The sequence below is a fragment of the Lepisma saccharinum genome, chromosome 22, assembly GCF_977018435.1.
Source record: "Lepisma saccharinum chromosome 22, izLepSacc3.1, whole genome shotgun sequence".
Classification (NCBI taxonomy): domain Eukaryota; kingdom Metazoa; phylum Arthropoda; class Insecta; order Zygentoma; family Lepismatidae; genus Lepisma; species Lepisma saccharinum.
In genome coordinates this window covers 54,341,846-54,350,619 of record NC_139250.1, presented here as the reverse complement: position 1 = coordinate 54,350,619, position 8,774 = coordinate 54,341,846, and positions in this window count along the sequence as shown.

Sequence of the window (8,774 nt, the reverse complement as noted above, 5' to 3'; positions counted from 1 at the left end):
TGATTACTTTAGCAACCTCGAAGAATTTAATTGTGAAAAGTACCACTTTTAAATATAAAGATATCCATAAATAAACCTGGTCCGCTGCAGATGGTAAAACTCATAATCAGATAGATCATATTCTCATTGATAAGAGAAGGCACATTAGCATAATTGACGTTCGTACACATAGAGTGTGTACTGTGCCAGTGACCATTATTTAGTTATTGCTAAATTAAGAGAAAAACTCTCAGTGTTAAATCATAAGCAACAAAATCTACAAGTTCTAAAATTTGATACAGGAAAGTTTACTGATGAAAGAATCAAGAAAGATTACCAAATTAAACTGTCAAATTGATTTGATATTTTGCAGGATTTAAATGATGATGAAAATATAAATGAAACAGACGTAAATAAGAATTGGGAGCACATACGTAATGCAATAGAATCAGCAGCTAAAAAAAGTATACGATACCATAAACCGAGAAAAAAGTAAGCCATGATTTCATAATGAATGTCATAATCTAATAGAAATAAGAAATCAGGCTAGACTTAGGTGGTTAAATATTTCTGATGATACAAATCTAAACAATTATAAGAGAATAAAGCGAGAAGTTAACCGCACGTTTAGAAGTAAAAAGGAGATTAGTTGAAAAGCAAAATTAACGAAATTGAAACAAACAGCGAAAAAAAAAAATTTCAGAGATTTATATAAAGATGTAAATGAGTTTAGAAAGGGGTGGCAACCTAAAGTAAACTTGATAAAATATAAAGACGTTGATTTTCTAGCTGACCCAAGCGATATTCTAAATAGATTGAAGAACTACTTGACGACCTTTTAAATGTCCATGTTGGAGATAAATCAGAAGTAAATGAAGTCCACACAGCAGAACCTTTAGTTCCAGAACCTAAGTAAAGATGATATTAAAAGAATAAAGAATAACAAAGCACCTGGCATTGATTTAATACCAGCTGAGTTAATTTAATATGGTGGAAATTCATTAATATGTCAAATTCATAAATTAATTTGTTTAATATGGAATAAAGAAGAAATCCCTCAACAGTGGAAAGAATCCATAATTGTTCCTGTGTTTTAAAAAGGTGATACATTGAACTGCAATAATTACCGTGGAATTTCTCTACTCTCAACAACATATAAAATATTATCTAACATTCTTTTAACAAGACTTACCCCATATTCTAATGAAATTAAAGGTGATTATCAATGTGGATTTAAACGTAACATATCAACTACAAATCAAATTTTTCACATCAGACAGACACTTGAAAAAAGTGGGAATATAATCAAAATGTCCATCAGCTATTCATTGATTTGAAAAAAGCATATGATTTGGTCAAAAGAGATAAATTATATAATATATTAGTAGAGTTTGGAATACCTAAGAAGCTTGTTAGTATTATAAAAATATGCACCCTTGAAACAGAAAGTGAAATTCGGGTGGGTATTAATATGTCTGACAAATTTACAATTCATGATGGGTTAAAACAAGGACATGCATTATCTCCATTGCTCTTTAATTTTGCCTTAGAATATGCTGTTAGGAAAGTAAAAGAAACTAAAGAAGGACTAAAATTAAATGGTGTGACTCAGTTGTTAGCATATGCAGATGATGTAGACTTACTGGGGGATGATGTGAATACAATTAAGAATAATGCTAAAATAATTTTCAAAACTGCTAAAGAGATAGGTTTGGAAGTTAACAAAGAGAAAACTAAATATATGCTTACAGGCCGAAACCAAGTGTTAGGTAATAATCAAAATCTAATTATTGATAACAACTCGTTTGAACCAGTTTCCAAATTCAAATACTTAGGAGTAATATTAACAAATGAAAATCATATTAAAGTTGAAATAAAAAGTAGGCTTAATTCAGAAAATGCATGTTACTTCTCTCTTCATAAACTTTTGTCTTCTCGTTTAATATCTAAGAAACTAAAAGTTAAAATATACAAAACAGTAATTTTGCCTGTAGTATTATATGGATGTGAAACTTGGTCCCTTACATTGAAAGAGGAACATAAATTGAGAGTATTTGAAAATAAGATCTTTAGGAAAATCTTTGGACCTAAAAGGGATGAGGAGACAGGTGAGTGGTGAAGGTTACATAATTTAGAACTACATAATTTGTATTCATGTCCAGATATTATAAGAATAATTAAATGAAGAAGCCTTAGGTGGGCAGGCCATGTGGCACGAATGGGAGACGAAAGAGGAGTTTACAGGATTCTTGTTGGGTAACCTGATGGTAAAAGACCTGTAGCAAGGCCAAGACGAAGATGGAGGGACAACGTTGAGTTGGACCTAAGGGAAATCGGTAAGGATGGAAAAGAGTATATAGAACTTGCTCAAGATAGGGAAAGATGGAAGGCCTGTGTTGCTGCAGCCATGAACCTTGGGGTTTAAGAAGGCTAGAGAGTTAGTTAGTTAGTTTTTGTAGAGTCGAATCGACGCACCAACGAGAAAAATGTTACTGAGAAAACTTGTTTGTTTTCATGTCCTCTGTACGATTCTGTGGTCCGTGGGCACCATTAAGGTGACACCCTGTATATACTTATATATATATATATATATTAAATGTTTGGTTTTATATATTAAACATTTTATAAATATTTCTTCGGTTTTATATATTTAATTTTTATTTTTTAAAAAATATTTTGTTTTATACATTCCATTTTTTAAAAAAATATGTTAGAACAATTTATACTTAATAAAAAAAATTATATATTTATATGTTATTAGTATTCTACATACCAAGGTGCATATATATTTTTATATATAACTTTTTATCTTCCTTAAAAAATGTACACATGTACATTCTCATACTTATAATTAATCAGAATATTTTATACATTTGAGAAAATAATTTTATATACACTGCATAGGAATTCATAACTTAAAAAAACAGTATCTACTTTTTCAGACGTAAAAATTAACCAGAATATACACTCATTTAAGAAAATAATTATATACACAGCACTGTACAGTACTGTACAGCATTTTAAAATAACTCAAAATCACTATCAATATATATTTTTCTATTAAACATATAATAATTATAAATATATCCTTAAAATATACTGATATGTGTAAAAAATATTTTTTCCCCGTATGAGTTGAGCTTTGATAATAGAATATAATTGTTTTTAACATTATAAAAATGGTAAAAATTTAATATTTATTATCTTTCCCCTTAGAAAATTATCTGAAATCAGGGTAAAATAAATAAATAGCAAATAAATGTTCACGGACATACCATTATCCCTAATAATAATATACCTGATAATTCTATCGTATTTGCGACCATTGTTCAATCCTAACATTCATAGTCATACTCATCCAAATATTTCAAGTTTAAAGTGTCATTTCAAGGTGTTTCGTGTTTTTGTTTTTATAGTGAATTTAAACAGATTGAAATTTGACTTGATCGGACGTTACGTTTTCTCCCCGAGAAATTCTATATAAATAACATGCCTGAAAATTCTATTATTTTTGCGAGCATTGTTCAGTCGTAACATTAATAGTAATACTCATCCAAATGTTTCAAGTTTAAAGTGTCATTTGAAGGTGTTTCATGTGTTTTTCCTAGTGAATTTAACCAAATTGAATTCTGTCTTGACCGGATGTTACGTGTTGTCCCCGAGAAATTCTATATAAATATTATACCTGCAAATTTCACCGTTCTTGTAACCATTGTTAAATGCTGACATTAATATTCATACTTTTTGAAGATGTTTAGACGTTTTCATATGGAATTCATTTTCTACCGAACAAATCGAATAGCAACTCCAACTGCTGTTTTCTATGCTCCCCAAGAAATTCTCTATAAATAACATACATATTTCAATCGTAATTGCTACTATATTCCTTTAGTTTTCATGTTCAAAGGTGATTTCGATCACATTATTTTTTTTAACTTATATTTAAATGAATGACACCTGAAAATTCTATCGTTGTTTACTTAACTTTTGATTTGTGTGAAAGCGTATTAAAAAAATGGCATCCACCAGTTTCACTCGTTAAAATGATAAAAGCGAATGCGTTACTTGTAAGAAGCTAATCTCAAGAAACAAGATATCAGTACACAGGAGAAGGTGTAGCTCCTTATATTCACATCAGAAGCATGCTCTGACATCAGTAGCGCCTTAAGTGAAATGAAATCCTATGTATTAAACCTTCTGAAAAACAAACTCGAAAACGGTCAGATTAGATTTCATGTCATTCTATCTTCTGAATATCGGAATTCCGATGATGAGATAGACACATTCCACCATTGCTCAAAAACCCAAACTCTATATTTGTCCGATATTAGTAATTTGAATGTCATTTACGATCGTATAATTGACAAAATGGTTAAAAAGCACGAAGAGTTGGAGGCTAATGGTTCACGTTGGACGTTGTGCGGAGTTCATCATGATTTAGAGTTGAAAGTGAGTTATTTCACGTCTCTTTTGGGAACCCCTCACGAATTACAGATGCAATTAAATCATTTCCATCACCTTTCGGCATCTAGTTAAATTCTCCTTCCATCGGAGATTCAAAATAATAAAGCCGTTTTGAATATCCAAAATAATATCAACAGATGCTTTATCTGGTGCGTCTTGGCGGTTCTGCATTCGATTCATAGGTAAAATAATCCGGAGCGCTTGGACCTTACACATAATATGTTGATGAGATTGAATATATTAAGAATGTCGTACATCCCGTCAGGATAAGCAACGTTGATGATGAACATCCTCGTGTATTAAATCTCCTTCTCGTTTCCAACGATGATGTTCATCACTACTGCCTTATACGTTCACTTTCCCGATTATTCAGATGCCAAATAACTTCATATCACAGAAAAATCAAGATTTGTCATAGGTGCTTAATCTCATCCAATGACAAAATACAACTAAACTACCAAAAATACACCTGACGTCGAATTGCTATACAGAAACGTGAAGAACACAAGAAATATTGTGGTGAGAATGAACCTGTGCGAATGTTGATGCCGAAACCGAAATAGGCTGAATCATTCAGGATGCCTTGTTTAAACATCCGGCTATTATCATAGCAGATTTTCAGTCTTTCCTCAAACCACTCTCAACATGCCAATCGGATCCCAAAATTTCTTCCACCACACCTTACCAGCTTCATGAGAAAAATAATTTCGGTTACGTTGTCGTATAGCAGGATAGAATATATGAGCCTTATTTATACCGCGGACGAAACGCTATCGAACTTCTCCTGGAAAAATATGGTCGAAGAGGTTGCGAAAATTTGAGGCTTCTTTCAAATTTAGAACATAATTCTTCTGTTATCTACTAATGAACTTAAAAATTATAATAACACCGATGTATGTCCAGTGTGTGATCAACACTTCACAGATGACAACCGATGAATCTGTAACACAGTAACCTTAAAATCCAAAGACCAATGTTTGTCCAAATATTCTTTCATAATAGATCCAATGACGATTTCCATTCTTTAATTAGGAATCTTTACTATGATACACCAAAAATATATTTTCTTGCTTAAAGGTGGAGTATTTTAGAGAGTTCCACCACATACTTAGTAGGTATTCCCTATTTCTATGCATTGTATTATATTATGAGGATTTGGGGGGATTTTATGGCGTTTGACAACTTTCCAGTACAATTTTCACCGCATTTCGGTTTTCTCAACCTCATACTTTGTAAGTATGCGACGATTTTGCGTGATATAACTTAGCCTATTAGCTTGTTTGTTACGATCCTTCACGATTTAGAAAACATACAAATCCTTTTGACCTACTTGTGTAATAGTGTGAAACGGTATGCGCTGGAGCCAACTTTGACCTACTTTGTAATAGTGGGAAACGGTAGGAGCTGGCGACATACTTTGACCTACTATTGATTTTACTATATTTTAAATAGGTAAAACGGTAGAAGCTGCCTACTTTCTCAAATATACTTTTCATTTCACGATCTCATACGTTCTAAGCTAACCTAAAAAATGCACGGGCAACACATTTGTACCACTTGCAAATTTGTACCATCCTTCTTCTTACACTTAAATCTCCTTTTTTAATATATTTTATGTGATAAACTAACCTATATGCTAATTCAAGAAGAGAACGATTACGGCCAAATAGTTTAACCGTCTGAGATCAGATCGAAATTATGAAGGGAGACGGAAAAACCTCATGTCTCTTTGAGAGTTACAAGCGATGAAAAAAATCGACAGTTTACCCCCTCCGCCTTGAAGTTAGGACCACCAAATTTTGTGTACATACTCTAGAGTCTAAAAATCGACGTGGTGTTTGGGGGAGATTTTTTTTATTTATTTTCGTCCTATATCTCACCGTTTCCGAGATATTCGCAATTTGAAGTTTCTTAACGCGGGACTTGGAAAAAATTCAGAGGGTGTTACATCACGACTATCTAAATTTTGTTAGGAGATCAAAGAGGAAATTGAGGCTCGACCAAAGCACCAAACCAGAGATCTCTACAACTAGTTGTTTGGAAATTATGAATGATCAAAATTTCGAGTATCGGACCAAACCCCCTCCCACTCCTCCGAACTTAGGACATCCAAATTTTGTGTACGTACTCTGCATCTCCAAAATCGAGAAGGGGTACTTAACTGTACTCAAAAGGGAGATTGTTCGATTTATTTTATTATTTTTTGTCCTATCTGTCTCCGTTTTCGAGATATTTGCAATTTCAAGTTTTTTAACCCTGTACTTGGAGGGGGTTCATGACGACATACGCCATTTGAATTTTAAGGAGAAGAGCACACCGATACGATGGTAACGCATCGCTGCGCTGCGTATTCTATGTCGTCGAAATTTGTTTTGTATAAGTCGTAAATTTCGAACAGACGATCGCATACATTGGGTTTCTTGCGTTAGCATCGTATCGGTGTTATCTCCGGCTGGAAGTTCAAATGACGTAGGTCTTCATGCACCCATCTCAAATTATTTTCCAAGTACAGCGTTAAAAAAAACTAAAATTTCAAATATCTCGAAAACGGAGAGAGATAGGATGAAAATAAATTGACTGATCTCCCCGTTGGGTAGTTAGGTACCCTCTGTCGATTTTGGTGATACAGAGTACGTACAGGTCATTTGGAGGTCCTAAGTTCAGGGGGGAAGGGGGTTGGTCTGACACTCGAAATTTGATCCTTCATAATTTACAAACAAATAGTAGTAGAGATCTCGGGTTTCGAGCGTTAGCTTAATCTCGTGGTCGTCTTTGATCTCCTACAAAATTAACATATGTCGCCATGTAATCCTCTCAGAAATTTTTCAAAGTCCTCTTTAAAGAACCTCAAATTGCGAATGTCTTGAAAACGGCGAGAGATAGTACGGAAATAAATCGAAAATCTCCCTCAAAAACCCGGTTGTCGGTTTTGAGAAACTAGGGTCCGTACACAAAATGTGGTGGTCCTAACTTCATGAGGAGGGGCTCAACTGTCGATTTCATGTCATAGCAATTAACGTTCGAAGAGAAATGGGGTTTCTTGCGTCTCCCTTCACAATTTCGACCGGATTTCAAATGGTTACACTTTTTGGTCGAAATCAGTTTTTCTTGAATTTGCATGTATGTTAGTTTATTACATAAAATATAGTAAGAAAATAAAAGGCGCGCTCTTCTTAAGGAAAAACTTGGTGCACATTCGCAAGAGGTGCAAAAGTGTTGTCCGTGCATGTTTTTCAGGTTACCTTAGCACGTAAAAAATTGTGAAATCAAACGTAGGTCAAAGGACCTAGCCAGATCCTGCCGCTTCACCAACTTAAAAGATCGTAAAATCAAAAGTAGGTCAAAGTATTTCGCCAGCTCCTACCGTTTCACACTAATACAAAAGTAGGTCAAAGTATGTCTCCAGCTCATACCGTTTCACACTATTACACAATTAGGTCAAAAGGATGTGTATGTTTTCTAATTCGTGAAGGATCGTAAAAAAAGCGAATAGGTTACGTTATATCACGTAAAATCGTAAAAGGTCATAAGAACGAAAAACGTAGACCAAAAAATAACAACCCTTGTGGTTAACGTACCCCGTAAAAGGACGTAAAATATGAATAGGTTAAATTACATCACGTAAGATCTTGGCATATCTACAAAGTATGAGGTGGAGAAAACAGAGATGCGATAAAGATTGTTCTGGAACGTCGTCGAACGTCATAAAACCCACACAAAAAATCGTCATAATATGATACAACTGAGGCTAAATGAATAGAAATAGGAGATACCTACTAAGTATGTGGTAGAACTGTCTAAAACATTCTACTCTCAAAACGAAGAACGTTACATCTCTGTAAGTAGTATAAAATGTCCTATTACTGGAAAAAAAAGTATGAAACACCTCAGACTAGTTTTGGCAACACTTAAAACTATGTCAAGATGCTTATATAAGCTTATTGCCTACAGTGTGCTACTCTTCCGAATCCAAGAATTTAGTAAAAAAGTCCTCGGGGATATCCCGTAAAAAGTATGACCTCCGTCAGATTGATTTGGCTACACGTATAAAAGCTGCATCTGTCCGATTGTTGTCCATAGGAACGTAAAAAATATAGCCGTCTTGCCATTGTTTTGGCCACACTTAAAACTAAGCCGAGATGGTTATATGAGCTTACTGCCTTTAGTGTAATATTCTGTAAAGTGCGCTTAAATACTTGAAAGTCAGTTCAGAGTATTAAAATGTTAACCCTAATATTTTAATTGGGCACTAGGTTCAACTTGCTTATATCTAGTACTAAGACAATGCATTATGCACAGGCTTTCTAGAATTGCTCTGTGACTCTTTCGTT